Source organism: Hypomesus transpacificus, chromosome 14 (genome assembly GCF_021917145.1).
Source record: "Hypomesus transpacificus isolate Combined female chromosome 14, fHypTra1, whole genome shotgun sequence".
NCBI lineage: Eukaryota > Metazoa > Chordata > Actinopteri > Osmeriformes > Osmeridae > Hypomesus > Hypomesus transpacificus.
The window spans coordinates 14320848-14330134 of NC_061073.1; positions in this window are offsets into that span (position 1 = coordinate 14320848).

A 9287-nucleotide genomic window follows, 5' to 3' on the forward strand; every position below is an offset into this window, starting at 1 on the left:
CTAACTCCCTTGCAGCTTTGAAAGGGCTCACCTCAGAAGTGAACCTGTATATCCAGGTTAGGACTCTCCAAAATGTTTACATTAGATTGAATTGCTTCAATTTATGCAATCTGATATTCTAGCAGTGGTTTAGCTGTGTGATTTATTTATCTATCAATTTAACAAGAACACAGTCAATGATGTCACAAAATCTTTCCAGATATGTATTTCACCGGGAATGTTTTGTTATTCACACCAGTCATGATTTAGCATACTGCCCTTTTGTCCAGTTGAGAACTTTAAAGATTATTTAAAACAATTGGATCTATTAACTTTTGGCTGGGGACTGTGACTGTAAATGTCAAGCGATAAGCTATAACTCAGGACTTTTCTGGATGAGCTTTGTGAAAGAGGTATGTAGTTTATAGTGGAGAGAGTTGCGCTGAATCCTTCTCGGTCTTCTACTGCACCTTGGAGACAGAACTGGTGCTCTCCCCGTTCCTTGAGAACCTGGCTCATATGCTTGAGGAGAGATTGTCTAACTCTAACCCCACATGACCTACCTTGGAGAGAGAGCTGTTGTGCTGTCATTCTGAACGTGGCATGGTTCAGTATCAGTGAAGGCCATGTTATAGGAATACCAGAGGGGGGCACACTTTCCCTCCTGTTGAAGAAGGTTCAGCTTCCTGTCTGACCTGGCACAGTCCACAATATCCGGTGTTTTTCAAACAGTCCACTCTGAGCTGCCTGTTGTAATATGGCAAAGTAGTAGTCTGAGTAAAAAAAAAAAACATATTTAACGAAATAACAGTTCATTACCACCTCCAGCTTATCGACGTTTTTATCTTTGATGATGAAAGAGCAAAAATAAACTGTCCTTAACTCACCCTGAAAGGTTTAAATACTGAAGTTAGTGTTGGCTGACGAGAGAAGCTGTTGGCAGTCAAGGGAGGTGTGAGTGTGAGAATGTCTCTGTGTGTGGCATGGCAGAGCTCATCCAAGACTTGCTATACAGAGGGAGCTGGAACGACATCCTAGTGCAGATGTGGAGAACATCAACCTCAGTTAATCCGATTTGACAAAACAATACACAGTGGTTTGATCTTGGACTACTGGTCATCCAAACCAGCAAAATCATGTTTTTTTTCTTTGCTATCTGGATGGCAACCGTCAGAAACCACTGAGCAGTTTATGTTAGCCCCAAAATAAGATTGTGACAGACTTCTCCTCCAAGCCTTAAATTGTGGAGTGCTGCTCTGAGATGGGTATAGTACACTGTACTCGTGTATTCAGAATCTACTGTAGATCTGCAGGGAATACTGTATAAAGTACTGTACAAACTGAATCACAATGTAGAATACACATTATTGTATTTAGTTTTATTTGACTTGAAACTGACAATAATGTGAGACAATGTTGACAATTTCTTAGAGATCACTCGGTGATTTCATAGTCCAAGAGGTTAATATCTCAGGTCATCACGGTGCTTCACTTTTTCAGAAGCAACAGGAACTCCATTTGATTTGGTTGGTTTGTTTGCCAATTTGAATTAGAGGCATTAAACACTATAACTGAGTGAACATAGCACAGTCATCATCTGTGGCCAATTAAATGGACTTGATTTTCCATGCTGGTTCACCTGCTCAGACGACCACTGCTGCCCCGGCTGATGCATCGCTCCACTAAGGCTTTGACTCTGGTCCAGAGAATGAAATGAGGCATTTCAAACATACGTCTTACCTTGAAGTTGTATAAATGAAGTGTGTGTTATGGATGTATTTGGGCAACCAAGGGAAATATGTCAGGCTGTTCACAGTGCACAACCAACTCCCTAGTAATCGTCTTATATACATATATATTTTAATCCATGATGGATGAAATGTTCTTGACCGCAATTTCTGTTCCAAGAGTTACATTTAGGGCAGAGATGTGAGCAATATTAATCATGCTGAATGTTAGCTCATGGAATGCTGAGGAAATGTCCTCAAACAGGCTCTGGCTTTGGCAGAGGGAACACAAATAATGTGAGAAAATAAATTGCATTTACAGGAGTGAATGCAGCAGGAGTCAGTTTGGACCTGATCAGCAGAAATGCATTGTTAGTCATGAACTGTATCTGAACATGACTGTGCCAGAAGGTCAGAACAGCCACTGTGATTCTGTTGGAGCTAAGCATACTTCTGTATTCCATGGGTCTATTGAACTACCCAGCTCAGTCCTTCTATGATTCTGCATTCACCTCATCACAGATTTGTCACATTCCTCTTGCTATGGATGCACAGTACGACTGGCCAAAACCCCATAGTATTCACGTTTTGCTAACAGTAACTGGACCAGTCCTTGCTGTATCTCATGTCTGCATCTCTGACTGGTCCATTCACTGATTTCTGCTCCCATTATCTAAGATGGAAAGGCTCTTCAAGATGCCTCCATGCTGCCTTAGAGAGCAGTTCAAATGTTCACTTCCTCAGGTGGACTTTTGAGGAAAATAGCTGATAATAAGAAGGTCTCCCTCCTGGTGAGGTGGAGTCATAGTTTACAACCTTTTGCATTTGTGGCTGCTGGATCCATCCATGGATCTGACACACGGGACTACATGTGATCTCTCTCAGCCTCTCTGTCAGACACCACGTTCCTGCACTTATGGGTAAGTGTTGCAGTTGGAGAGACCTGAGGCTTTTTTATGGTTTTTAGTGGCTGGTGATCTTACCACACCTGTTACTTGACTTTCTCTGATCCCCCTTAGACCTGCGCTGCCCTGCGTTGCCTCACAAAAGTTTCCACGTTCCTGCCTCGTCACCAATCAAACGGCCCAAGGTCGACCAACCGGGCATTTTAAAGAAGACATTTGAGTATTGGTCTTATTGTCCACAGCCTAATTGTGCTGTTTTGTACATGAAGAAATTGCTTTCCTTCTAGCCTCTCTTTGCCTCCTCCTCACCTGAACAATAGTAATTCAAGTGCTGATTTACTGATGAAAAGCTGACATTTTTTACTGATGTACTTCGTACTAGAACTTGGAAAACCAATGGGGGCCATTCTGGTGGGGTTCCAGTCCAACATGTGTTTCCAGTCTTGGGTTTTTTCTTCCTCTTTCTTTTTCGATATTTTATATAATGGAAAATGCTCTTGAAAGAGATAAGAGATATCAAGCAGACTGAGACAGCATGAATCAAGTGTCCTTTTGTTCCAGGTTGAAATCTGGGGGCCATCTGCTCCATAAATCCCCCGTACCTGGGTGGAGAGAAGAGGCCTGGGGTGACTTCACCTTCCTGCTGACTCCATCTGCACAGGGAGCTCCTGCTCTCCATAGCTGTTCAAATCAATGCCTTCATACTTCAGAGTCACTGACATGTGGATTAGTGTTGTGTGAGTTTTCCAGAAGAACCATTTTGTTGTTCTGCAGCCTGCAGTATACATTGTGAAGTGTCTGAGTGTGATCTATACAGGTGTGCCAAAAACCTGTTTATGTTATGACATAGCTCCAAAACTCCTAACACCTCATTAATGTCTGGCTGCTTTTGAACAGAAAGTCCAGGGACTGTTCATATAATGTTGCCAAGTAATCCAGTAAAGTGACTGAGAAAAGATCTGTAACATACTTCATTTTTGGCTGCCTTTTAGAGACATCACTAGGTTGTCTTTCAGACTACACTTTCAGTTTGTGTGCATGTGTGCGTTTGTGTGTGTGTGTGTGTGTGTAAAGGACACAATTCACCCTACAAAAACCTTCTAACCATCCCCAAAAACTCCCTTTGGTTGCCAGGTCTCCAACATATTGAACCAACCCATCATGCGTTTCACATGTAGGAGTTTAATAAGTGGCCAGATATGTGCAAATATTTCTTTCCGATTGTGTTTTTATATTCTGCTATCCAGAGACAACCCCCCACTTTGTGTGATAAATCAGGTAGCCAGTCATGTGTGAAAATGTTTTTTTTTTTCAGTAGTTCATTTAGTAAACATTTAAGACAATTCCCCTGTGTAATATTGCATTTACTCATTAAGCGAAGCGCTCTCAGACTACTACAATAACAAAGAATTCCCCTGATGTACAGAGTTGCTATAGCGAAACCCCAATGGATCCTAGCATGTTCTGAATGTATGAATGCAATAAGATCTTTATTTTTGTTATCTTTCCCCTATTTTCCTGAAGCGAGCATTGGGCTGAAACAATGCCAGATTGAACACATCCATCAGCAGAAGTATCAGAGCAGGAATGTGTTTGGCTAACTCTGATTGACCTGTGGAGTGCGGAGCTTTCCTTTGCCACGACAGCTCTTTGTGCTTATAAGTATTATAGGGCTGAAGATGTATTTGAAAGGATTCCAACCAATGTGATGAATGAGCAGCAAAACATAAATCAAATGAGAGAGCCCTTGTGTTCTTGTACAGAACTTCTTCCCACACCAACGGTTCAACTCCCGGGGCTGAAGTGCTGTTTATTTTGTCTGTGCCAACTGTCCTTAAGGACGTTATTAATGATGAGACTGTTGCTTAAAGAGGAGTTCAATATGAAAATAATACAAGGCTGTCTTTCTCTCCCTCTCCATGGAATACACTAACAACTCCCAACTCAACTTCACACAAGGCAATATCAGTGTCCTTGTGCCTGGGTCACCTGCTGCAGCTGGTAAACCTGGGGTGCCAGCTGTCTCTCGTGGCCAGGATCAGTGGCCGTCAGTTTGAAACAGTACAGCTCATCGGTCCACACATTCTAACATGTGCATTAGATGGATGCACATAACGTGTGCATCCATCTAAAGCCCTGTACTTGTGTTTGACTTGGGGTTGTGCTCTGTAAGTGGGTCTAGGACTGGCCTTTGAACAGCAGTTCCTGACAGCAATACTCACATATACATTTATTCATTTAGCAGGCGCTTTTATCCAAAGCGACTTCCAAGAGAGGGATTTACAAAAGTGCATAGGTCACTGATCATAAACAACGTACTTGGAGGAACCCAACCCATTAGTTTTTCTGATGCAATCTTTGTCTTCATGTCCAAAAGATCTAGAAAAAGTCTCCCACTAATGTGCATGCAGCTGCACACAACCCATTTTTCCCCTCAGTTGTCATCAAGGTGAGAACTTTGCCAAGCTAGTCTGGTCTGACGGATACCTACAGTATGTGTTTCATGGGCCAATGTTTATGATCACAGGCCTGCTGTGCAAACACCACAGCTGGGAAGGTGTCTGTGATCTATCAAGATGAGCTGCCTGAAAACTAGAGGCACATCTCTCTCTCTCTCTCTCTCTCTCTCTCTCTCTCTCTCTCTCTCTCTCTCTCTCTCTCTCTCTCTCTCTCACACCAACCCACACCCTGAAAGGATGGAAATATCACAGATCTCTGTACAAATCTAAATTAATGAATGTAATAGAGCTGCTGCAATGCCACAACATGTATATAAATTGTATATTTGTTTAATGTGTGTGATTAATGTGGACTAATTATGTGGTTATTTGAGATGGATTTAATGCAGTTGCGCACACACACACACACACACACACTCACACTATCATGATTAACCAACATCTTTTGATTTATAGCCCTGAACTGAAAATAAACTAACAAGAGGGAAACTTCAGTGCTATGGATTTGAGCTTTACATCATTTTAGCTCACTGCCCTTCTTTGAAAATATCATTGGAAAATGGTTTGACACCTCTTGTTTCCAATATCCAACAGAGCCCTGGTGACCAAGCCTAACTGGAGATCACCTGGAGGTCACCTGGAGGTTCCTGGTTTATTAAGGCTACATATATGACACAGGAAGCATCCTCAGACAAGGACAGATGCATCAGGCAGGTAGCAGGAGGCATGTACACCACTGTAATAATTACAGTACATGCTTTCAGATCTTTGACTGTGCGGTGCCCGTCTCACGTCTTCTCACTGCCTCTCCTTCTCACTGCCTCGCCTTCTCACTGCCTCTCCTTCTCACTGCCTCTCCTTCTCACTGCCTCTCCTTTTGTTTTCTTTTGTATCTGCTTACTCTACTCGTCCTCATTCCCCGCACAACATAGCCTGATGTGCTGTAACTACAATCATGTTGCCCTATTTACAGTGTCTGTGACCTAAATACTGGCTCAAAGTTTTTCATCACTGCAAGAATTTAAACTCTGTAGAATTCAAAACTTTTTTAGTTTACCAAAGAGTTTCAACAAGCAGCATTATATGCGTGTTTTTGTCGGAGAGAAAAGAGTGAGTTTGTGACTGCATGACTATGCAGTGTGACTGAGTGTATCCACCTGCGTGTAATTTGTTGTAGCTGTACAAATAGAAATTACATTTTACCAGTCGGTTGAGATTTAATTGAAATCAGCTTCATTTTGTGATTGAATGTCATGAAAACACAGGTATGGAATATGCGAGGGAAGTTCACAGTCTCTTACTTTAAAGTTACTAAATCTTTACTGAACAAAGATGTATTCATTGGTAAGTACCTCCTCTATTTTTCTCCTAGGCCCTACTCAAACTGGACTCCGGCGTGGTGAAAATCAAGTAAGGAAACTAAATGTCATGTTCTCAAACAACAGTGACACTCAGATGGAGTCATTCAGCCATCAGGACCTGCATTGCAGGCAGCTTCTCAGCTTCAGCATCCTGTCTTAGAGACCACTGCCCCCCACACACATTTGGATTCAATTTATAGAAAGTCTGTGTTGTTCGACAATTATATTTAATTCTATGTTCATTTTTTTCCAGGGTGGTCATGTTGTTGTGGAAAGAGTTAGGAGCTCTTTGGGATCCCATGTCTGGGGAGTTCTGGAGCAACGTTGTGGCGGGGTTTCATCCCAGCTGCAGCTGCCCGGACCTGGGCTGCAGAAGAGGAGACACCAGCCCCTCCCCCACCCCCTCATCCCCCGGGGCTGCTCAGCTAGACCCACACCCTCTCCTGTGGAGGATGGATGGGGGGGCTGGGCCAATGGGATCGACAACCACATAGATGTATCGTTACGTCCTCTGTGTTCAGGTCGAATGAGTTCAAGAGGAGAACACTACTGCTCTGTCTGTTTGGGGTGTCAGACAGTTTGGGAAAAGAGAAATGTGAAGTTGAAGGGAGTGTAGGATTATACCAATACTTATATACAGAGTTTTGGACGCGCCAAGACAAAATACAGGGAGGTTGACAGTGTGTGTTGTTTTGGATGAAGAATCTTCAGTCTGAATATTACACCATATGTTTGAGGCCCTGGGGTGTTTAGATGTCACATTATTATGGGAGCTTCTTTCTTTAGGGATAGGAACCTGTTAAAGAGACGAGCTGTTGTCTGACAAAGGAGAAAACATATATGAAATTTGGGTTCCCAAAAGATTGAAGTTGAATGCGTCAAAACTTATCATGTTCCATAAAGTACACTGATTGTAAGTCCATGTAAATTATATACCCTATCTACTGTATGAATGGTGAGAATAGGCCTGCCTTATTATTCTGATGACCGGTATCAAAATATGTGACCTCTTGTTTCCAAATCCAGATGTTGACCAAACCGGTGATTGTCTTTTCTTTATACATGGCAAGGACAAATGAGTCACCTGAGATGGTTTTGTTGGTGTGTCAGAAATTTTCAGTCATGTAAAAGGGAGCTCACATATTCTGTCAACAGCTATCAAGTCCAGATTTGGGGGGAAAAAGGGTTCATTTCACAGCAGTGTGTGACCTCTTGTTTCCAGGTCCAGATCTTAACCAGATGGGTCATCTTCTTCAGGTTATACATCACAAGGACAGATCAGTCACCGGAGATGTTTTGGTTGGTATGTCAGACATTTTCAGCCATGTAACAGGGAGGTCACATCATGTGAACTTCTGTTGAACTTGATCTAACAGCACAGATAGACCTCTGGCTGCAGTCACTCCAGAGTGGTCCTGGGGGTCAGGGGAGTTTCTTGTCATGTTTTTAGTTCATAAACACTCGGAACCAGGGAACTGGTTTATTCAAGCCTGCTGGGAGTAAAATAGATCCCCCCCCTTGTGCCTTAATGGTCATCATATATCCTGTGAGGCTCTTGGAGGAGGAGGGGGGGGGGTGAAGTGAGCTCTACGGCATGAAGCACACTAAGATCCAGGGAGACTTGATGCATCCACCAGGACTTTCTCTATCACGTATGTTCCTGCTCAGTGTTTTCACATCAAATAATCACGATACCAGGAAAGTTGAGTCACATGACTCACATGTCGGTGATTGTGGGCTAAGGCAAGCAGCCGAGGGCTACAAGGCTATGAAAACATGTTGAAGGTGGAGACCGTTTGACACCATATTCACAGCTTTGAGGTCTGTTGGTGTCTGTCCTTGTAGAGGAAATTGCTCTGTACTGATTTTTAGTCTGTGATGCTTTAGCTTTGTGATAGTTGTGATAGCATGGGAAATGTGTAGGTAATGGTTCCTCTATGCACAAGCTCCTACCAGAAAGACATCACATTGAACAGGATATATGTCCACAGACCACCTACAGAAGTACGCACACCTGCTATATCGATTTCTGTTGTGTATTTTCCTCTGTTTTCTTCATATATCTTGTTTTAAGTGTGTCCTATGAGCACAATGGTAACACGGCATCCAGCTATCCCCTAGCAGTCTAAATTGGGCAGTAAATCAGAGTGGGGAGCTCCCAGAGTGCAGGCTGAGATGCAGTAGCCTGTGTCCTTACTGGCAAACAGCCCAAGTCCTATCTCACAGTCCTCTGGTCTTTCTTTATAATGATCAAGGACAGACAACACTTGCATTGCACACACACACACACACACACACAAGTGTTGGAGCTGAGTCTGAGGTGGGGTGAGGCTGAGTCCAAGGTTGAGTCACACAATTATTCCACACAGGCCTCTCCAGCAAGGACACCAGCTCATCATTGTCTCCTCTGGATTCCATTGCCCCCCCCCCCCCCCCCACCGAAACAGACGTGGTCTTTCGTCTGTATTATAATTAGATATAATTATAGATCCCATTGTAATTGCTTAATTACACACCGTTCCTCCATCTGAGAGACAGAGGGGACATTTGCTGCCTTCAGTTTAAATGTCATCAGGATGTAGTATCTGTGAGACCAGGGCTTTTACCTTGGTTGATGTTAATGGAAAATCACCAGGACTCCAGGTCAGCTCTCATGTGCTAATGTCCATATAATTAGACACAAGATGGAGGACCTGGAGACAAGACAATAACCATGAGAGCACATCATCATCATGTCCTATTTATCTCTAATGAGCCTTACTTGATGTGCTGAACCAGTACTATCTGTAATACTGGCACACACATATCATTGAAACTGGATTTTGGTGCAGGCTAGCTATCTGTTTAATAATTAAA